The 25,156-nt window shown below is 35.2% G+C and overlaps 1 protein-coding gene across 5 annotated transcripts in view; it reads right to left on the bottom strand.

Annotated features, from left to right (window-relative positions):
* Positions 1–25,156, bottom strand: part of LOC150101835 (uncharacterized) — a 574,375-nt gene that overhangs the window by 406,476 nt on the left and 142,743 nt on the right. The gene's annotated exons all lie outside the window — the stretch shown is intronic.

Here is a 25,156-nt window from a genome sequence, read left to right as displayed (position 1 = left end):
TTTGACCTGGCTTTTCAATGAAAGTCTGGCTGCGGGAAAGGTGCCGATGGAATGGAAGGAAGGTAAGATAGTGCCATTGTGTAAGGGCAGTAGCAGACTGGAAGTGTATAATTATAGGCCAGTTTGTGTGTCATCAGTAGTTAGTAAGATCTTGGAGAAAGTAGTGAAGGACCGTATACAGCATTGGGCAGATGAGGGGTAATGTTATCTGTGAGAGTCAACATGGATTTGTGAAGGGGCGCTCTTGTTTTAGCAATATGCTAGCCTTTTATAAAGTTACAAGAGCATTAGATGAGGGAAAGGCATATACTGCCATTTTCTTAGACTTAGCAAAGGCATTTGACAGGGTGCCACATGATAAGCTGATATTCAAGTTGCAGCACATGGGTCTGGATGTCAGATTGGTCAACTGGATTCGGGATTGGCTATCCGATAGGTATCAGAGAGTTGTGTATGATTACAAGTGGGGGTCCCGCAGGACTCAGTACTGGGACCTATATTGTTTAACCTTTTAACCTTTATATCAGTGACATTGTCAGTGGATTGCAAGGGGATATTCAGTTGTTTGCAGATGATGCGAAGCTGGGAAGGATTATTAGTAATAGTGCAGATGAGGCAGCCCTGCAAGAGGATTTGAATAAGCTAGATAGATGGGCAAATGAATTTGGGTATCGGTTTAATGCAGCAAACTGTAAGGTCTTGAGGTTTGGGAAACATCGATGAGACACTGCATACTCTATGGGAGGAGTTATACTGGAGGAAGTAGGGGAGACAAGAGATCTGGGGTTGATGATTGATAGAAACCTGAAATTTAGGAGACATATTGCAAAGGTGGTGAAGGTAACACAGAGGATTGCTGCAATAATGAGAATGACACTGACCTGTAGAGATAAAAGGGTTATCATTCCACTGTATACGACTCTGATCAGACCACACTTACGACTATTGTTCTCAGATTTGGTCCTCAGGATTTGAAGGGGATAAATTAACTGTGGAAAGGGTACAAAGGTGGATAACAAAGATGGTTTCAGGACTGTACAATGATAATTATGAAGATCAGCTGAGGGAATGTGGACTGCAGAGTTTGGTGGATAGAAGAAGGAGAGGTAATATGATTGAGACTTTTAAACTGTTGAGAGGTGGTTACAGGGTTGACACTGGGGAGTTCTTTCGCTTGGTTGAACAGCAGGAAGGAGTGATGACAAGAGGCCATCCCTGGAAGTTACGAAAGGAAACTGTGAGCAAGAGGGTGAGGAGTGGTTTCTTTGCATGGAGGGTGGTTGAACCATGGAACGCATTGCCTGATGGAGTGGTGAGAGCGAGAACAGTCAATGAGTTTAAGGATTGGTATGATAGACTTTGTGTTTCTTTGGGGGGGGGCCTCCCCTCGACGAGTCTTGATAGATTTTGTGTTTCTTAGGAAGGACCTCCCACAATGAGTCTTTTGACTCAATGGAAACCTGAACAATAATAATATTTTGGAGCAGGTGGAATAGATGAAGGATTTGGGGGGGGGGGGGTGAACAGGGACTTGACATTTCTTGGACATTTTTCTAAAATTGTGAGGATGACAATGGATAATGGAAATGATGCAGAAAACGCTGACATATAGAAGGCTGTTTTGATTCCATTGTACAAGACTTACTTTGATATGGATTATACTGTGCACACATTTGGTTGCCAGGTTTTCAAAAGGATGAGATGTTGGAGAGGTCCAGAGAAACTGACTTAGTTGATTTCTGGTCTCTGGAATATGAGAACAGATTGAAAGAATGCAAATTACAGAGACTAGTGGAGAGAAGGAAGAGAGAAGACATGATTGAGATGTATAAGCTAAGGGGTAATTACCAGATTAGTGTGGATGAGATTTTTTTTTTTCATAGAATATCTGAGAGTGTGGTGAGTGCAGGGAAGTGAATGCATTTAAGCCAAGGTACAATGAGCTGTGCAGGTGAGAGTGGGACCTCGCACGATGAGGTCTCCATGGAGGTATGTTAATAATAATAACAACACCAGCGAAATATCAGCAAATAAGTTAAATAAATATTAAACACTTTCTTATTATTCTTGTGTTGAATCAAAACAATTAAAATAAACAGAAGATGAAAACTGGCAACACATAAGTCTTTCTTTCCGCTTAGTACATCTAAATGTTTGGTTTTGAGATAATACTACAAATTATTATTTCAGACTTCTTTTGTTTTTTTTTTGTTTTTTTTTAATGAGGAACGCATTCACAAGAGGTTAGTTAACATATAGTATGCTAGCCTGATGAATGGGCAAGAAGGAACTTGTTCACAGTTAACTTGAAGAGCTGTAGATTGTATAACTTGGAAAACCTTAAGATGACACTGTTCCAGAAGGCAAAAGAGAAAGGGATGAATGAAGCTGAGAAGAAATATGTTGCAAGTTTAGAAATGCACTGTGAAGAAGTGTTAGTTAGCTACTGCATGTTTGAATGAATTTGATAGAAAGTGGGATGTTAATGATGCCATGAGAGATTTGAGTAATCTCAAATCTCTCTCGTGGCATATTATCCTAAGAGGACAAATCTCATCATGGATAGAGATTTGGGTAATCAAAAGTAAGCCTAAAAGTGCTATTTTTTTGTAGTAAATAAGGCAAAGCTGCATTATGCTAGCATTGAAAATGAAGGTAACAGTGGATAAGGTTCTTATCGTGGTGATTTGTACAATGCCGGTTTTGTAGTAAATAAGGAGTGCAACATGCTGTCATCAGCAAAACTCTGTACTGGATTGGCAGTCTACTAGAATAGAGCATTTATAATTCAGCAGATTACCAACATAGAAAGAAAGAAAGAATAAGGTGAATGAGAGAACAGAGCCTTGTGGGAATCCTGTATTGGTTATAAGTTAGAAAATAGGGAACCATTCACTACACAAAGTGAGCATTCAGTCAAAAAAGTTGGCAGTCCAACTGTGCAAGTCTCCAGGAGTAGACCAAATGATGGGAGTTTACTTAACAAGTTTCTGTGCCAGACCTAAAAAACCTTGGAGATATCAAGGGCAACCACTTGAGATTCTCAAAGCCTGCCCAAGGTACAATAGTACCTTGGGCGGGTTAAGAGTAAGATAATTCGTAACCCTATTCTAGAAAACAAATTGGAAGTGCTTTTCCAAGTCTCTCCAGCCCTTCCAAAAGTATAGTATGTGTCTCACACTAGGCAATGAAACCATGTATCAAAAGACATATGCAATACTTCCATGCCTGGTGGTATTTAAATTATTCTGTTGGTTGCTAACAAACAGATTCCAAAGGATACTACTGTGAAATATCTAAATCCAAAAGCATAGAATACAATTTTGTTTAAAAGAAAGGAGAAAAAAAAAGTGCATTTGTTTGTGATACGCCACAGATTTATGTTTTATATGCCAGAGTGTAGAACAGACTGTTCTCTCAAACATTTATTATATCAGTGGCACCTAATAAAAAAGGCGTGATCATTAAAAAAAAAACCTTGCAGGGATATTAACATGCAGTGATAATGTCTGATTTTAGTATATCACTACAAAAATACCACTAGAATACTACTAAAAAGACTTTACTAAACAACGGTTTACTTTGTTGGCACTAGAAATGATTGTCTACTTAGCACCTCATCATGATAGTTGATCAGTAGATGCTGAGTGTCAAACCAATTCTATAATAATCAGCTGCTCCAAAACTTACTAGCAATGGGGTGATGAAATGAGTGTTGCATTTATTTATAATCTAACCAAAATTAAAATTTGCTTACCAGTTAATGCATACCTCTAGATTAGAATCTCTACTGTGGAACCTTTAATGAGTACTCCATAATTTTTGATCTCTAGAGGAGAGAGTATGTAGCTAACCTTAATACCCCCATGGTAATAAATATATTAGAGGTTTACAACTCTTCTTAGGAAGGATTAACATAAAAAATTTAACCTCTCTGGTTAATAAAGTACTGAATCCCAGAACAAGTTTCAATCAAGTAAACCTCTTTTTGGAGTATCAACTGTCTTTTCCCGAAATTAGTGTGAAGATTCCTAGACAATGCCTGCCTACAGTCTTTTTTGGATTATAAATTTATCGGTTTCCGCTGGTGTTGCTCAGCTAAAGTTTCTCAAATAGCTGGTTTGCAACCGTTAAGGGATAAGAAAGAATTAACGTTGAAGCAAAGGAAACTATTATGTCTGCTAATTATCTATGTTCACTGTTGGTTTGTCCCTTTTATAGAAAGAAATACTTAGCCCTACGACTGAGACCAACAAACTTAGTTTCAATTTAAAAGTGGGGGAGAAATATCCAGATATGTTTGTCAGGATTCGAAATCGGTTCTTCCAAATAAGAGATAACATAAGATAACTGTAATCAATTCCGCTTATAAAGAAAAACAAATCGTTGAAAAGTATTAATTTTTCATGATGCACCGTCGAGGCACTCATCGCATCGGTTAAAGCTCGAGTGCTCAGAAAATCAATGAGACGTATTTCAACAACGCAAACTTTCGCTTAGAAAAAACAGCGACTGATTCTCGCTCAATCAAGCAGTGGCGTAGCTAGAGCTGTTGCCCCTCTCAATACACGCCAAAAATACTACAAAAAGTCCAAAGGATGTATAGGGAAATAAATTAAAACACTGTTTATTTTCGAAGTAAAACTTTAATTTCGACATTCTAAAATGTTATTTTTCTTGCTTTTCTGTTAGCAAAATCGTCGATGACATTGAGGAAGTCTATTTCATAGTAATGTAGGTAATTCTTAATCAAATTTTATTTAGAAAAACTCCTCTGACAACTAGCAACACTTACAGCAATTGTGAGGAAAATTCGCAGTAGTATTACAATATTTGGAAATGAGTTCTCGAGACTGTATTTTAAAATTAACTGCAAAAGTTCAAAAAGGTTCAAAGTGCCTCCCGGGGCGGATCGCCCCCTCCGCATCCCCCCCTAACTACGCCACTGATATCAAGACATGTTCTAAAATAAAATATCAACATCTGCCACAATATCAGTGGATCGCATGCATTTATCAGTCTTGAATATGTTGGTCGATTGATAGAGCTTCTGCTACTAATGGTTTCGCAAAACGTTAAATAAATTTGAGCGCGGTTAATAGTTGGAAGGGAATCAATCGTTCGATGCTGTTGACACACTCTCTCTCGATGATTCTTTGGACTCCCTGGAGGTGTCACATAATAATAATAATAATAATAATAATAAGTAAGTATTTATTTTCAGATTTAGATGGTTGTATATTAAAACGGGAAAGGTGCTATTTTGGTAAGATAACATGCCCAAAATTTGCTTCAAAAGTGTATTTAATAAAATAACAGATTAGTTATGTTTTCGAACCTTAAAATTATACAACCACAATATCCATTAAAGATTTAAATTCATTATATGTTAAAAAAACCACGTGACGTTTCCTGTTTATTCCAAGTGCAGTACAACCTTTACCACGCTGTTAAACCAATATGGGGGTATACGGGATGTGCAATGATCTAATACGAGTAGCTATACTTCAGCTTCAATTTCCTGTATGTCATTGTCACAAAGTGGTAGAGGGTATGACACAAAAGGACACTAGTCGCTGTACTAATCAAGGTCAATAATGTTACATAAATTTCTCTTAATAAAAACCACCAACTTCATAAAAAAAAGGGACAAATAAAGACTACTCAACTGGTGATAATAAAACAACACACCTAAGAATACACCAAACCAAATGAAGTGAAGTGAAAAAATGCAGGTTAAATTTTAAAATTTTGTTGATCCATATTATGCTGTATCCGCATCGTTATATCAAGCGTATAGCCAAAGCCATAAACTACAAGATTAGAAAAAGTGAATCATCTGTTATTCTTTTATAGTTACAGACAATATTTACAAAAGTCGCGCCAGTGGCCTTTAAGCAGACAGGGTATAGAACGACTGACTAATCTTATTTCAAGAATTATCAGAACCCAAATTCGACCTCCTGTAATGTGGTTGTAAGCAGTGGCGGCTCGTGATTTGAAATCGTGGGGGGTGTTGCAACTTTCGAAATAGACATACACTGTTACAGTGTATACATATTTTGATAAAATATCAAAATTATGGTAAAAAATAAAAAATTAAAAAAATTAAACATGAAAAAATATTGTTTATTATCGATAAAATTATACAGTTTAGTATAATTCAAAATTACTTAAAAAATAAAATCCATTATCATAACTCCAATAATGTTCTAAAATAAAAACTATAACAAATGTTATGTCTTTAATTGTAATGTCCAAATATTTAAAGAGACGGAGTAAACACGATAAGCACCACGAACACTCTACTACTGGCGCAAACTGCATATAATCAACAGAGGAACTATACGCGACGGACAGTACCACATTACGCTAATAGCTCGTATCTCACTATGATGTGCATATGCTTGCGCGCGTAGCAATATGACACTGTGGTAAACACAGTGCTGCTAGCGTCCTTCGCCCTCCTTAGTGCTATAAGATGGATTTTTCTTATTTTTTATACAAAATAAGAGAATTGTATAGGATTGTTGATGATAAAATTAAATATTACAGCAAATATAAATAAATTAATAAATATATTTATGTATCGAGAAAAATTGGGCGTGCTGCAGTTCCTCAGTGCATATATGCACGAGCCGCCCCTGGTTGTAAGTTAAAAAATATCAGTCCTACACATTACTTGGACGAAGTATTCAACAAGGCACAAGTTAACAAATTAGAAAATTACACTTAGCAAATTAGCACTTAGAAAATAGTGAAAAACTACAAAGGAAAAAAAAAAGCGTTTCTCCACTTTTCCTTCCTTCCTTCACGATACTTCTACAGGGTGCATCATTTAACCGATTTCAACCAAATTTAGAATACAGGTGTTTCTTATGAGGGTGAGTATCAACATAATTTTTATCGTAGATACCCATCCTCAAGGGATTTACTGGAACATTTAAGGAAATATTATGATTATCCAACACAATACATCCTGAGCAGTTTCAGATTAACACATTATGATAGGAAACCAAATGGTGGTGGTGGTGATGATGAGATGGAGAATTGCTTTCTCTCTAGACACCTTTACAGGTCAAACATATCATTCAACATTTCGACAAGTTTATTCTCCTCCCTGATAATCTGAGTCATTTTTCTTCTTTCTCATCCGTGCATATACGGGTCAAGTCCTCTATGTAGGAATCTTCTTCATCTAGCTCTGTCTCTTGATAGAGACAGAGCTAGTCCAACTGGACATAACAAAAGTGTATGTGTGTGTGTGGGGGGGGGGATCTCTTCAGTCAAATGATTTCGAAGGAATTTAGAATATGATTCTAAAGTTCTTTAAGGTCTGTGAGCAATCCAGATCAATTAGATTAAAACAGGGGGAGGAGAGAGAGAGACCATGGCTTCATCAGCAGATTCTACACTTCGTGTTGTAGAGAATGTTTAATTTGAGCTATTGTAAATTCAAGCAATCCTCTTGCTGCATAATAGCAACCACAATACTACTAATAAAACATGGCAGCAAAAGCAGCCACTTCGAGATTGATGGCAATCTCCGCCTTTACAATAATTGCTCACTTGTATATATACGCACACACCAGACGTGATGTTTTATAAAAAAATAAAAATAATAAATAAAAAAAAAATATATATATATATATATATAGCAAACAGGACTGGAGTTAGACGCAAAGCTCGCATTTTATACACACACACGCACAAAATGCTTTAATATTCCACAGAAAGTAGGACACGATTTTGACAGTTCTTCTCTAATACTGCTTTTTCAACTACGGACGGCAGATAGAGTTAAATCTTATCACTTATTTATTATTATTTTTTTTTTGTCTTTTAGTCATAGTCATTCTGTTCTTTACTATTCTATTGCGTATTCTATTTTACCATGTTGGTTATTGTATATTATTCATTGTTCAAGGCTTGATCCCCTCCTCCCCACCACTTCATGAAATAAAAAAGTTACCGAATCTATAAGTATGGCATCGTGAACGAAATTATAGGCAGAAGAGAGTAATTTTCCATTGGTACTTTTACGCGGATGAATAAGGAGGAACTTGTAGCACATCTTTTACTTTTAAATATAAATAAATAGAACGAAACATCAGCTGCTCTTGAGTACCAATGCTCTATACCGATTTCATTAAAATGGGTTATCCTGCTATATAGGCGTTGAGCCGATTAATATACGATCACAGCAATGCTTACTGAAAGCCTGAAGCTTGAATCAAAAGTAACATGTTTGATTCCTTCCCCAGAGCAGAGGAAAGGAATTATCTGACCCAAGTCCACCTACTATACTAAATATACGATAGACTGACAATCTTTCTTGGGTGGGATTCATGCAGAAAAAATGTGATGAATTAAATTATTGGATTTAAAACATACAATCGGTGAAGGGATTTTGATGCAGTTTGCTAACTGCTTACTACTAAATTTCAAAATAGAGCTGAGGCCAAAAAAACTCCTCCTATATTTGTCATTGTTTTATGACATATTCGGTATATCTAATATCGGAAATAAAGCTGACATACTCGAACCACATTGGTCGTGTAGACAGCATACCCACTTTTCAAACAACATGCTACTGGTTTGAATCCCCTAAATCAGTGTTTCTCAAACTTCAGATATCCGCGTACCCCTTCTTAAATTTTCATTATTACCAAGTACCCCTAATGAATTAATTAAAAACGAATAAATTAAATTAAAAACGAATAAATTAATTAAAATTAATAAATTAGTTTAAAATATTAATTAAAAATTAAATATCTATTTTATTTGAAGTTATATGTTCATGTAAACAAAAAATATGATTTATTTTTAATAGAATTTTTAATAGCAAAATTTGGAATAGGTTCCTCTTCATTTCCTGTCCATGAAAATCCACATTTCAAGTAATTCATATCATACTTACGAAGGGTTTTCATCCTCTTGCTAGTTGGTTCTCTACAGATGTCAGACGACATACTCTTATCAATTTCATTTGATCCAGATGAAATATCAATATTTTCTTGTTGCTTACAGCTACTTGTATTTGCTATATTGCTCTCTTTTGGGGGTTTTATAAATCCAATCTTTAACCAATGATCCATACATAAGAATTTGAAAGCTAAAAAAAAATACCGTATTTACTCGAATATAACTAACTTTTTTCCCGAAATTAAAGCTAAAAAATCGTGTTGCGAGATATGTGCGGGGATTTTCGGAAACTCAAGTTTTCAGAAAAAAACTGAAAATGGTGCGACTTACCAAGAAGCTCCAACTCGTTATCACTACTTTTGCATCGAGAACAGTTTCTTTGTGTGCATCGTCAAAGTCATCTACCCAAATAGCGTCAGCTTCTTTCCCATTATTTCAAGCAAAAATTACCAGTAATTTACAAGACTTGAGATACGCCGAGCAGCGAAGAACTGCATATGATTGGTGCGGTATTAACAAAAGATCGCGCGAACCAAAGACAAATTAGCATTTCAACAGTTGAGTTGAAATGCTAATTTTCTTCAACTGAATTTCATAATATCTGAAACACATTCACTATATATTTCTTAGTTTTAACACGTTAACGACGGGGTAGTGTCAAGCAAAATCATATGTTCCACCGGCAACATATGGTTTTGCTTGGTCTATACAGCAGTTTTTGGAGGGAGGGAGGATGTGATTCATTAGTTAGTGCCGTGTTTAATCCCGGTTGTCTCTAATTGCACTGTTTGTTGAAAAATATAATGACTCCTTTAATTATGCATAGCCGAAAATTGGCACGTGCCCCCTAACGACCTTTCGCGTACCCCACTTTGAGAAACACTGCCCTAAATGGACAAGGGTGATTTTTGTGAATGAGGCTGAAAATGGGTTAGAAAAGTTCCATGTTTATCTTTTACAGCAGGATTCCCGGATTATGTCAATATTAAAAAATAACAATAATAAAATTAGACAATATGTGACTGCATATTATCGGCAATATATTTGTTTTTATATATAGTATGAATTCAATATATATATATATATATATATATATATATAAAACAAGCTGCCAGTATCTCCCCGCCACACACACACACACTCACCTTCAATCCATTAAATCGAGGTCACTGGTGACCATCCGGTAAGCCTATATATATTAAAATGTTATTTTTTAAATTATACTATGCATAGTAGGTAATAATAATTGCATAGTAATTATACTATGCAATTATTAAGGTGTTAGCAAAATATCGTCCTTAAAATTATGCATTAATATGTAGCGTCTGTGAACATCTTTATTCTACTGGTCATCCCCAAGATAATAAAATTTTAATAATTTATACAAATTAATCATATCCACACACAAAAAATCGCTTTCCAAAAATATAAGATGCTGTCATTTTATACCAAAAACAAGATTGATAGCACAAAATAAAAAAAAATATATATATATGGAATACTTATTGCATCCCACAGAGAATCAAGAAATGTGAGATCCCCTCCAGCCCTTGCCTTCATAGTGTGTTATTTCTTCACTCCGAAAGAAAAGCAGTTGCCTCCTATCCATTAAAACTCGCATTCCTTCTCACCAATACTTATATTATTCACAAAAACTCGATTTTTTTTAATCCTATGGTTTATCGGTCATTTGTTTCTGCTTTCATAATTTGGTTGTTAATGTTTTCCTTTAATGTCTTATATGTCCACACTAACAAAACTTTAGAGCATAACTTTAGTCTATAAAGAATTACGAGTGACAGTTGGCTCACGAGGCTAAACTGAATCCCAAGAAGTTTTTTCGATACATAGCCAGTAGAAGAAAGAATGAATGATTATGGAAAGATGATACTAGTTGGTGAAAACGGTAGAATGATAACAACTGCAGAGGATATAGTCGAGTTGCTTAATGAGCATTTCATAAAGGTATTTAATTCTCGAGAACGTGACATCATGCAGATGAACACAGTAGTAGGAATGGAGGAGAGGTACTCATGGTGAATTAACAGGAGGTATATGAGGAAGTGAGGAAACTTGAGGTTAATAAGAGATAAGGTTAGTATGGACTGATAATATATCACTACGTGTTTTGAAGGAATGTTCCAAAGAGTTAACAACACCTCGACATATCTTTTTAACATGAGTCTTGCACTGTATTGAGTTCCAAAGGAGTGGAAAGAGGATAATTTATTAATTATCCGTTCCGCTTCGTAAGGGAGGTGATAAGACTAAAGATTCGAATTACAGACCAATCTGTGTGTCTGGAGTTGTGGTTAAAGTAGTGAGGAAGTTAGTTAGTAGGACAAAGATTCAGAAATGGGTTGATAACAGCAGCATTCTCTTTGATGGTCAGCATGGTTTACTAAAGGAAAATCGTGTTTTAGTAATCTGCTTGCTTATTATAACAAAGTGGCCAATGCACTGGATAAAGGTGATGCATACACAGTGGCATATTTAGATTTTGCAAAGGATTTTGCAAAATGATTACATTTTGATAGAGTGCCACATGATAAGCTGGTGATTAAACTGAAAAGCATGGGGTTGAATAGTATGTTGGATAAGGGACTGGTTGTCTGATAGCTGTCAGCAAGTTGTGTTTAGAGGAACGATGTCCCAGAAGAGGAAAGTTACTACTGGTGTACCCAGCAGGGCCGTCGCCAGATTAGATCGCGTCCTGAGGCATACAATTAAATATCGCCCCTGATGGATTATAAGACCAAATATAAGAAAATCTCCAACTGCTATTTTGTTTTTATTATAAGAGAAACATTAATGCAAAACGATTACATAATAATATTAATTAAATGTTTGCTCTACGGGGATATCGCACAATAAAACTGTTTATAAGCTCTTCTAAATTTAATTGTAAGCTATGTCCGCCTCTATTGATATAGTAGCTAGGCCAAAAAAATCTTTCTTGGGTCATTGTTGTTCCCAAATTATTTTTAATCAGTTTAAGCTTGAAAAAACTTCTTTCCGCACTTGCTACGCTAAAAGGAATTGTTAGCGTAGCGACGGCGCCGACCACAATATGGCTGAACGAGCGCCCTTATTAAGCCGCGCCGTGAGTCAGGCTGCCTCCATGCTACACCCTGTCGACGGTACTGACCCCAAGGGTCTGTTTTGGGGCTGTTGCTGTTTAATCTATATGTTAATGATATCGAGAGGAGTCTGACTGGTGATATTCAGTTGTTTGTAGATTATGCAAAGTTGGAGAGAACAATCAGAAATAAAGCCGGTGTCGTGGCTTTGCCGAGGACTTGAATGCACTGGCTAAATGGGTAAGTGATGGGTTACCAGTTCAATGTTGCAAAGTAAAAAGTTTAAATTTGGGAAGCAAAGTGCTCAATTGGGCAATATCTTGGAGGAAATGGTGGAGACGAGGGATCTGGGAGTAACTGTGGATAAGGACCAAAAATTTCAGAGACACATTGCTAGAATCGTGAAGACAGGATACGGTTATGGCAATGATGCGGAGGACACTAACGTGTATTCAGTCAGGATGTTATGATTCCACTATATAAGGACGCTTTGATTAGGCCACATATGGACTATTGTGCACAGATTTGGTGATCTGGATTTCAAAAGGATGAGGAGATATTGGAAAAGGTCTAGAGACGATTACCTAATGTGGTTTCTGGTCTCTGGAATATGAAGACAGATTGAGAAAATATAAACTGCAGAGGCCAGTGGATAGGAGGAAGGATATGATTGAGACATGCAAGTTATTAATGGGTTATTATCAGATTAATATGGATGATGTTTTACATAGAATGGGGAAGAACAAAGGGAAAACACGAGGTCATTCGTGGAAGATGTATAAGGAAAATGTGAGCAAGGGGGTGATGAGCAGGTTTTTTCACGGAGAATGGTGATTGGAATGCATTGCCTGAGAGAGTTGTGAATGTGGAGACTGAATATATTTAAGGCACAGTGTGATAAACTGTGTGTTAATAATGGGACCTCCCTCGATGAGGCCCTTGACTCCGTGGAGGTCTGATGATGATGATGATGTGATAATAATAATAATAATAATAATTTATGTCTTAACCACCTTACCAGCCATTATGAATCAAATACGCATCCATCATATATTTCAATGTAATATCAATGATATTAAAATTTTAATATGCACTTCGCATCCATGATAACCTTGACGTCTATAGATGTCTTGGTCAGTAGCCAAGTTAACGTTCCTTATTAAATAAACACCTGATAAAACTTGATCCCTTAAAAACTAAGGAAAAAGCAATCAAATATTTTATATATATTCAACTCAGATTTTTATTTCTGAGTGTATTTTTATTTCTAGCTAATTTTATTCTTCAACTTGAAAACTAGTGTTTATTTTTAACATCACTATTTGATCTGAAACAAGGCATGGATAATGATACCCAAAACAGAAAGGTTGTATATTATATCGGAACAGTAGGTTAGATATGTTGGTTTTCAAATAAAGTAATTTAAGTAGCAATTAACTTCATCCGCATGCATAATATAAAGTCCAGGATTTGCAATATTTTGTACTTACTGGTCTTATTCACATCAGTATTAATAACAGGATGAAACACTAGCTATCAAGGGGAAAAAAGTTGTAATTAAGATGGGTAACTTTGTAATACAAGTACTTTTTTTAAAATTTTTTTTTAAAAAATATTAAAATCGTAAATTCTTATTGTTTTACTATTTTCTGTTTAACTAACTTGTAAGTTTCAGAGACAAATATGGGTTTCAAGTTTGATATTAACCAATGTTCATATGAATAAGTTCTGTATCTATTTAGTGAGAAAAACATAACACCAAAACCTCCTCCAGCTATTTTTATTTTCAAAAGAGATTAGGTTGACGTCTTTAATCCTAAACTTTTTTTTTTTTTTTTTTGACATCTGTAGACAATCAGGCTGTACTCCAAGTTATCACCGATAGCTGAGTTCAAGACTTCAGAAAATGGGAGTACATGACAAAAGTAGTTAGGTAAGTCAGGGGAGTAGTTTTAATTGCCAATGGCAGAGTTTTATTAGGGTCATACAGGGTCCCGTTTTGAGGTAAGCTGGTATGATATCATGTATATCAAACGGTCTGAACTGGTTTGTGACTGGTCTTTTGAGATCAACTGGTGTGACGTTTATCGTTTTGAGGTCACCAGACTGTGTCATTTATATCACATGACAGTATCGTTTCTAGCATAGTTTTAATGGATGGTTTATTTGCTCCCTTATCAAAAAGTAAGTAGATTCATCCCCCTCTTGTCTCCTCTCTGACTAACCTGTCTTGTCTTGTGGTTGGCTGTAGTGAGATCATATGATAGTTCTACGTCATGTATTTCCCTTCAAGGTTTTCATTAATCAAAAAGTAATTAATCCCCCCCCCACGTTTTCGTAATGAGAAGAGAAGAGTACAGTATGATTTAACTATTAATGATTCTGTAACTATATCTGTAACTATATATATATATATATATATTCAACAGAATCAGTATCACTGAACGCCATGCGAATTCTATAATCATGTTTTCAGTTAATAATCTTGTTTTCAATGAAGTAATGATTCCATCATCTTTTCACTAGTTATATTTCAGTCATCAAATTTGCAATGAAATAATTGAGTCAATTAGCTTTGAGAAGTTCTCTGCAAAGGATATGCTTCCAAACCCTCCGGGATTCGAGAAATTGTAATATATTTTACTTAAATCACCCTTCATAGACATCTTAACATAAAATAAACATAGACAAGCACTTGTTCGGGTTGACATGGAAGACAATAATGAACACAAATAGCTGTATTGAGAAATCATTACATAAAAGACATAAGCAAATATTTACATGGAAAACAATAATGACCTGCAAAACATTTTTTAACAAATTTAAAAAACCGTAGCTTCTATTCTGCTTTTCTATTCAAATTTCTTTAGATAAGTGACAGACCTGCAAAACATTTTTTATTAAAAAAAATTTTAAAACCTCCAGCTTTTTAAATTTAAAAAAAAAATGTTCTGCAGGTCTGTCACTTATCTAAAGAAATTTGAATATAAAAGCAGAATAGAAGCCAAAAAACTACCTAATTATTACAGGATGTAGAAGATTCTATACAGATACAGCTTGACAGAGCAAAAGTATTTTGGAAGAAAACATGTGAGTGCTTTACTTGAAAAAAATGTTTTTTGAGATACTTAGTTTTATACAAAAAATGTTACTACCCCTGAATCAGATATGATGGAAATATATATATATATTTTTTATTCATGGATTTGGATCTCCTGATTGATGAAATAATAACAAATAAAAATGCTCACACTTTACAGTAAAAGATAGAAGATTCTAAAAGATAGAAGACAATTAAAACGAGATTCTGTGTGAAACAAAAGTAGCTGGAATTGCTCACCAGCATCAATGTGATTTGATGGATTTAAGTGCTATTGCTAGATTTAACAGAGGAAAAAAATTTTGGAATAAACCTTTACGAAGACGACATAGTGGTTTAAGTATCTAGAAAATGATTGAAAAGTGAATGCAAGGATCGTGATTGATTGATTGATTCATCGTACAAGTAGTATTTCCCAATATCTTGATGTTTTGAAAGCAAAATAATGCTAACGTGTTTCGTCTTATGTCAGAGGTTCTTGCATACAATTGCAAGGATGTTTCTATAAAGATGGTTTTGGAATCTTCTTCTCTGACAGATGGATAGTTCTTGGAAATGTTATCCTCATTTATGAAACGCTGTTCTCCGTTTTCGATGATAGAGGAATGTGAATTGTTGTGTAGTAAAAAGAAGGTGTGGAATGTACTTTACAGATGTATAGTGTCTTTTATGTAATGATTTCTCAACACAGCTATTTGCGTTCATTATTGTCTTCCATGTAAATATTTGCTTAATAAATATGTATTTAACCCGAACCAGTGGTTTGGAAGCATATCATCTTTGCAGAGAACTTCTCAAAGCTAATTGACTCAATTATTTCATTGAAAACAAGATTATTAACTGAAAACAAGAAAAGAAGGAAAATAGGATGCCTACAGTTACTTACAGAATCATTAATAGCTAAATCATACTGTACCCTTCTCTTCTCATTACGAAAACGTGGGGGGGGATTAATTACTTTTTGATTAATGGAAAACCTTGAAGGGAAATACATGACGTAGAACTATCATATGATCTTACTACAGCCAACCACAAGACAAGACAGGTTAGTCAGAGAGGACAAGAGGGGGGGATGAATTTGCTTACTTTTTGATATGGAAGCAAATAAACCATCCGTTAAAACTACGCTAGAAACGATACTGTCAAAGTATACTGTCACGTTATATAAACGACACAGTCTAGTGACCTCAAAACGATCAATGTCACACTAATTGATCTCAAAAGACCAGTCACAACCAGTTCAAACCGTTTGATGTACCAGCTGACCTGAAAACGGGACCCTGTATGACCCAATTAAAACTTTCCCATCGGCAATTAAAACTACTCCCCTGACGTATCTAACTACTACAAATGCCGACATCTTATGTTTCTGAACCCTAATTAGTATTATTATCCGAAATAATGATTCTACAGTTAATTTTTCTGTGTTGCAGTATTAACAATCCGAGTTTTCAAGATAAAAATTTTACTTGCCTTCGCCAAAGATCGACTAACTCGGAAATCGGCCAAAAAGTAGCCGAGAAAAAAAAAAGTATTATTGGACTCCTTGACGCCTCCATGAGGTTCGATTATTCATCGCGGTAGGAAAACACACCACTGTCTACACAACATCACTCTATTTTTGTATGTTTTAATTCGATGTTCTCTGGCCGATTCGTCAATTTTTCAGGATGAAACATCCAAATTTCAGAAGGAAAATGCCTGCCATCTCTGCATAAGATCAGCTAACTCACCTTCAACCAAAATGATCGTATATATAGATTTGAACTCAGGTCTTTTCGACTTCCAAACTAGGCTTCCAAGTTCCTCCTGTCAGCGACTAAAATCTAAATTATAGCAGTTTCTATTCTGGCAGTCTGGAATTATGAGGGCAGCAGCGTTACCACAAGGCCACACAAGCACACACAAAAAAAAAATAAATAAAATAATAATAATAATAAAATAAATACGGATAATAAAGCCAAGTAGCATGCCGTTTTAAGGTTAAGGACTGCATCATGCGCGATGTCGGGTTGCCGACATCGCGCTATAGCCTTTCAGCGAAAGTTAACTTTATCTTAATTAAAAAAATAGAAGAAGAAAAAAAAAGACAAGCCTGTATTTCAAGAAGCTATACAAGCTCGTCTAGAGTAGGCTTTTACAGACTCCTACGCTGTTGGTTGAAGAGCATATGTGCTATCCACTCATCCAACCAGACCGGCAAAAAAATCCTGTTCCTGCAAGAAACCTGGGACCTTCTGACAGTTAGGCAGATGTAATAACCGCCAAATCACAAGTACAACTATCGCTAAAGAGGAGTGCGATCCAAACTTGGATCGCACTCCTCTTTTGAATGGGTCGCCAACTATTCTAAAGTATTTTTTTAAAAAAAAATCTCTTAGAATACCTTCCCCATGGACAACATGAACTTTTTATGCTTATACGTTTTGCATAATACACCTAACAAGGTCACAAACAAGTTAGACTCATCGCAAATTCAGAAATAAAATATAAATAATAATTTGTATTAAACTTCTAAATGTAATTTTTGCGTGGTTATGCTGAAATTCTTGAGAATTCCTATATATATATCTCACATAACTATGTGAAATTTTTTGCTTTTTTCGTGCGAAAAAGGATACAATAACAGGATCGATAGTAACCCCCCCCCTCCCTTAAGTAAATACCAATCACTATGGAAGTTGAGAATATGAACAAGCAGTAACCTTTCCTTAGATTCAGAAGGTAACAGACAAAATATCTAAAATACTTTAACAGCATGGCATAAAAGTAGTTCGTTCTCTCCAAATAAAATAAGAATCTTACATTCTCCCCCTTTAAAAGCCTGAGGTTTATAAAACCCACTGTTCATGAGGTATATGCCATGTGACAAATGGACAATCAGGATATCTGAACATATTAAAGACGTAGAAAAGAAAATGTAAATCAAAAGCTAAGGACGAACTACATTTTTATCTGTACATGAAAACGGTTTCATGACTACAGCCAAATGTGGACATAAATTTATTGCCAGCATACTAATAAATTATATTACACAAAAAATGTGATATAAATTTCGTATAAATTAAATTACAATATGTTTTTTTTTTTTTAAAAAATTACAAATTTCCTAATGATGTAGTTGATTAACTTTTATAAATTAATTAACTGTAAATAATACTGTAAATTAATTTAAGAATTAATTTACACAAAGCTATGCGGAGAGACATTTCAGTATGGAATATGTGCACCCCGAACTGTATGCAGCTCTTACAACGTCGTACCATGCTTAGCACCAACTGATTCAGGAGTTCTTGAGGCAAACTGGCCATCTCCATCTTCAGAAGAAGGATAAGGCCTTTTTTGTTTCCTGGAGGAGAATTTCGAACAGCAATGCACACCTTAGGTTTTGGACGCAATAGGGAGCTGCGTCCTAAACGTGTCTGTTGGGGTTGAGATCGGCGGAGCGTGCTAGCCATTCGATTCGATTAATATCCTCGGTCTCCAGAAGTATCTCCACTGCTCGTGTACGATGTGATGTGGCATCGTCATCCATAAAAATGAATTCTTCGCCCACAGCACCACGGAACAATCGAACATGACGTTGAAGAACTTCGTTACAATATACAGTAGTTCACCAGTCATAGTCCCTTTGCTTCCAGCACTTGTAGCTCATTGCGTCCATCTAACATAATTCCTCTCCCCCACCATAACCCCAGCACCGCCGTATCTATTTCTTTCAAGACCATTCTCGCGATGGTAAGCAGTACCACTTTCACGCCAAATCAAGTGTCGTCTAGAATCGGAGGAAAGACGAAAACGACTCATCTGTAAAGAATACATTAACCCATTGTGTCTTATTCAATTTTTATGGATCTAAGAGGGTTGGGTCTATCAAGGGGGGGGGGAGTTGAAATTAAGACGGGTAACAAAGTTACCCGTCTTAATTATAACTTTTCTACTTCTCCCATGGAGAAGTAGACCCAATCCTCCCGCAATGGGAGAGGCCTTTACCCCAGCAGTAGGGAAAAGTTACTGGCTGGAAAAAAAAAAAATCGAATATATCTGATTTCAAAGTATCCCATTCATTAAAAAAAAAAAAAATCAAGACTATGGCATTTTTTATTGTAGGCAAAACTGTACCAACTCATAATATATGTGACGCCTACCCACAAAAGGTTGTACACCTATAGTACATTGGTACCATTTAGGCACTTTTTTAGCCCCCCCCCACCACCACACACACACAATTAAGAGATCAATGTATTTTTTTTTTATTTTTATGTAAAATATAAAATTTAAAAAAATACAGAAATGACTATACAAACACACAATTTTCCAAAGCTCAGTACGACATTTGTGACAAAAACAACACTAAAAACGAACAAAAATGCGGCGTTAGGATTAATTAATTTCTAATTAACAAAGTTACTAAAACATGCTTCGAAGCACTAAAGTTTGGAGTAAAGCAGTTTGGATAGTAAGAGTATCTGTGAGATTCTCCTCAGAAACTGCTCTAGACATCGACATTTTTAGTCATTTCAGGAATGAATAAGCAGGATCGTGGTTTCACAATGGGCGATGAAATTCATCTTTCTAACCAGAAACATTCATTCACAGACATCCACGATTCTAACCTGTTTGAGAGTGGATATGCTATCCACTCAACCAACCAGAGTGGGGGGGGGGGGGAAGAGAAAGAGAGAAAGTTAACTTGTAACTTTGATAGCCACATTTCACGAAACCATTGTTCCTAGCCGGAGTTTTTGTAAGTGACTCTGCTCACTTAGCTCTATGTAATCGATTTTTTTGTCATTCCTCTCGAATAAGAGCTCGTCAGCAATGTTATAACAAAACTTTTATCCTCTCTCTCTCTCTCTTTTTACCCTTTTTTTTATTGCATATATATATATATGCATTTTTTTTTCATTGCTATTTCTAGCTGTTTTAAAATTTAATGATTTCGAGATTAAACGGAACACACGAAAGAATATTATGGACATCAAGGTCACAATCACGGCTGACGAATGGAGCCAGCCAGTCTGACGACACAACTAGGAAAAGTCAATCATGCTACAGTAAACGAAAGAACTTGGGTGCTTTGGCGAAACAACACTTTCAAACGCAATTTCTGGAACATTGTTGGATTGGTCATTAGTTTGTACATAGATTTTTTTAATTAAGAGGATTACAATGGCTGATAATACGAATTATATAGAAAATCAACCACTAAACAGGAGACAAACAGCAAATAGTGATACAGAATATGCTAAATGAGAATGCTTTAAAAGTGTGTTTTAAAACTTACTCTTTAGAATCATTTTTGAGCATTACGTAAGATAATGCTCAAAAATCTTGCACCCGAGATTGCTGTGCTCCCATGAAACCAATATCAATTTACTATCACGTACGTGTCCATTTCCCTTCCCTTCGATCAGGAAATCATGGGATACGGCCTGTGCGGTTAATATTCATTCTAATGGGTGGAGAGTTTATACTAAGCTTGGGGCGCATGCAATTTTTTTAAATAAAAACTGCAAACCAAAACACGACTGTTTTTTGTTGACTGCAAAAACTTTCGTTGTTTTTTTTTGTTGTTGTTTTTAAGGAGTAACGCCTCGCTCTATAAAAAAAAAAGAAGGGGGGGGGGGGGAGTAACAAGAATGCCAAATTCATTCCTTTCGTCACTTTTATGCATAAATGTTCATCACCATTCCGCTTCCTCATTTCGCATACTTTAGCTAAACAATATTTTTAAAAAAATCGTTAAAAGGATCTTACGAGAATTAATTTTCCCAGTTGTATAATAAAAAATGCATAAAAATCTCTAATCTAAAGTATTTCTATTAGGACATGTATCAAGTATAATATTTTGAAGAACTTCCTCCCATTTTCTTTCTCTTGATAGCAGAACCAGTTTTTAATAAGAGGATATGAGGAAACTTTAAATCACGATTTTCCTCTTGCTTATCTCTAACTTTTTACAACGAAAGAACTAATTTTCATAAGCCACAACAATATGATTAGAGAGAGAGAGAGAGAGAGAGATAAAATGTCACTCGATCCATATAATCTAAATCAAATGTTCTGAAGGACCTCTTTATTCAAAATATTATGCCCAAGTAGATCGAAAAGATGAACTTCTGGGCTATGCAGAAATGACTACACAAACACACAATTTGCCGAAACTCAGTACGACATTTGTGACAAAAACAACACCTATAAACGAACAAAAATGTGGCATTAGGATTAATTGATTTCTAATTAGCAAAGTTACTAAATCATGCTTCGAAGCACTATAGTTTGGAGTAAGACAGTTTGGATAGTAAGACAGTATCTGTGAGATCCACCTAAGTCCAGATATTTCCAAGATTTCAAAAAATTAATCCATTTAGATTTTTTTTTTTTAATCATGTCAAAATCACTGTTTATGCTGATAGGATGAGATAGCTGCAATCAGCGTGACAACAGATATAAAAAATGATCGAATGATTTCAAAGCTAAGAAAGCTGTTCGCACTGAAATGTACTTTCACCATTCACAAAATGTGAGATGTAAAATATTTAAAAGCAAACTTCTATTAGAACTAACATGCGAATAAGCATGATGTGGAAATTCACTTACGTTAGATTCCGTTTACTAAGAACTGATATTTCGACAAAGTGATGGAAAATTAATGATGGTTAATATAAGTAATTGAATTCTATAAAGGGACATTAGTAGGTTAAGGCGTGAAACCTAACGTACAATAAAGCTTAAAAATCAATATAGCCTACGGTTCTACTATTTTGAATAATTAAAAAAAAATCATCAATGATGAACTTTCAGAGCAACTACTTCAAAAGAACGGCAAATGTTTCAAAACCATTATTAAGTTTTTAAAAGAACGAAGTTCGGAACATTCTGGTTTGTGATGAATGTGATCGTGTTTTTCTTTGCGAATCTCTGATTCAAACAAACAAGGGTACGTGCAAGGGAATGCAGTAAATCTCTGGATGAGATTGAAGATCTACTTAACTTTGATAAACGCAAGAACCCAAGATATTTTAATACTGTTCGAAATACTATACAGACGTATGCAGAATCGATACTATACATCGATATGTAGCTAATTCAATCTATGTGTTTATTCTATATCAGGGGTCGGGAAACGGCGGCTCCGGAGCCGCCGGTTCCCGACTAGAGGAAGTCTTTACCTTTGAACAGAAACTAAGAGTGTTTTTCGAAGATGTTACCGTAGAAAAATTTATATATTTTGAAAATCTAAAAAATTATAGATTGAATTTCAATCAAGAAAAAGTTTATTAAAATATTCGATTTAAATGATTACTGTAATTTTAGATTCATTTAAAAGCAGATTTCAAGATTTTAAAAAACGTCAGGAGATGATGAAATTTATATTACATCCGTTAAATTGCAATTTAAAATTAATAGATATTGAAGCTTTCCCGGAATATCAATTGCAGAACTACAAATGAAGAACTACTTCTGTAAATTCAGAATAAAAGCATCTGGGTACAAAAACTTCAGGAAATGGAAGCACAAATTGAAGAAAATGAGGAAACTATGGAAGAAACACCACAGGAAATTATATTTAAATTTTGGAATTCTTTCGCAACTAATTATTCAAATGCCAGGCGACTTCCTTTTGGGGTTTTGACTCTTTTCGGTTCAACGTACAATTGCGCCAATTTTTCTCTTCAATGAATTATATTAAAAATAAGTATAGGAACAAATTGAGTGATGAAAGTTTGAAAGCCGAATTACTATTACAGTACTATTACAAATCCGAATTTCTATTAGTGAATTTTAAATTAAAACAATCAAATATCTATTAAAATACATAATATTGTATTTTTGTTCGGACTAATTCTTTTTTGCATTACAAATTCTGATATTTGGCAAGATTATACTTACTTAAACATGTTTTTGATTAAAAACTTAATCAAACTTAATTAATGTTGTTTTATTTATTGAACATACAAAAAATTTATATGCAAACATAAAAGGGTATTTGATATTGGAAGTACTGAATTAAAAACAAATTTACCTAAGTTTGAACTAACTGCAACTTTGAGTCACCAGGAAAATCGGAAGTTGCAGCACCCAAAATTTTGTTTTAATTAATTTTTTTGGTGGAATGGCTCTTTGGTTCAAAAAGGTTCACGACCCCTGTTCTATATGGACAGTCTCCAAATATGTTTGGAGCTTGTCCAAATGGAATAATACCCTAAATATCCTCTTGGCATTGACTTTATCTTATTTCTTCTTAATTGGTCATAATTCTGACCAATTAAGAAGAAAAAGGAATTTATTATCAACAAATACCTTTAAAGTCAAAGACTCCAAAGTAGCGGTGGTAAACTAAGAGAATAAAAAGCTACAGTATCTGTCATATTTTGCCTTAAACTGATTCACCATTTGCGCATCATTTCGTCCAGCAACGCATTCATTTACCCATCACTCTCCATCCAAAAAATAATACACTGCATGTTCGTAAGATTACTCCTCCTTCTATTTACAAAACTTTGAAAATTACACTCCCTCAACCTATCTACTAGCATTCCAAAGACCTGATGTTGCCTTTCTTATCCGCCTCCGAACTCCTTCCAAAGCTTCCTCAAAATGCAGCCTACCAATTTGGACTGATCAAAGCCTTATATAGTGGAACTACTTATATTATTCTCTTTACTTTTTGTGTTCTTCTCACTACTTCTTCGCTGTTCTTACAAGGTATAAAATATGTTCATTGATTTTTTTTTCAATATGCCGTTTTAATAAAGCTCTCTTGCTTCCGCAGTCTTCTTTTAAGGAAGATCCTTCCTTAAAAGAATTCTAAATTGAAACCTTTACATTTATTTATGTAGAACTGTAACGCTCTACTCTTCTCACACAGCCAGTATATTCAAATATTAACGAGATTTCCCCACCCCACACACACAAGCATCAGTATCATCTAAATACCGTTCGCACACAGATGAAATACTATCGGTCTAAAGGGGGGACAATTCTACTGCTCCGAGCCACACCCTCCATGTACAACCCTTTGATATCTATTAGAGAGCCAGTTTTTAATTATCCAAACCCATTTGCAGTAATCTATATTCTAATCTATAGAGAAATTCTCTTGATAAGAGAGATGTATGACAATCAAGAAGCTTCGATATAAACAGTCTTTAGAGACTCGAGAGGAAAAAATGGGGTGCGGCAGGGTTGTATAATGTCGCCCTATCTTTTTAATATTTATAGTGAATATATTATGAGAGTCCGCGCAGTTAGCCTAGTGGCTGGGTGCTTCGCAATCATATGCCTGGGGAATGAGTGTCGAGGTTCGATTCCCGTTGGTGACGTGAAGATTTGAAGGATCTTCCTCAGCCATAGCCAAGTTAGCCGGTCTTGGGCGTGGACAGTGGGGTTTTTCTCGCCAGTTTATCTAGGATTTTTCATAAGCAGGCAAACCGGCTTTGAGAACTCAACACCACTGCGGACGTAGGACACACCGGGGTGTAAGGCTGACCACCTTGTCCTGTGAACGGTATGGGATCCGATGATTAATAAACCCTCGACACCGCAAGGTAAAAAGAGGAAAAAAGGAAGATGAGATGATATATTATGAGAATGACCAACTTAGACAAAGACCCAGCAGGAATTATGATTGGTGGCAGAAAAGTAAATAATTTAAGATATGCAGATAACGCAACTCCCACAGCAGAAACTAAGAAAGATCTGGAGCGGTTGATTCTATTGTTAAAAAAATTATGGCTTCTGGCAATTTAGATGAATTATTAATAGAGGGAGATAAAATAAAGATCGTTGAAAGTTGATTTACTGGAGAATCAGAAATGATAAATGTGAAGATGAAATTAAAAGAAGAACAATCATTGGGAAAAAGCTATGTTAAAAACCCAACAAAATTTATGAAAACTAGAGGTGTAAGGCCACGAAAGTTAGAATTATCAAAGCAATGGTATTTCCAGTAGTGGCGTATGAATGTGAAAGGTGAATTATTAAGAAGAAAGATAAAAAAAAAAAAGGTGAACTGATTCATTTGGATTATGGATGTGGAGGAGAC

Source organism: Typopeltis vanoorti, chromosome 11 (genome assembly GCF_054136105.1).
Source record: "Typopeltis vanoorti isolate ZY-2024b chromosome 11, IOZ_Tvanoo_1.0, whole genome shotgun sequence".
Taxonomy (NCBI): domain Eukaryota; kingdom Metazoa; phylum Arthropoda; class Arachnida; order Uropygi; family Thelyphonidae; genus Typopeltis; species Typopeltis vanoorti.
Note: the sequence above shows the minus strand (reverse complement) of the source record. Positions and strands in the feature narration are given on the sequence as shown.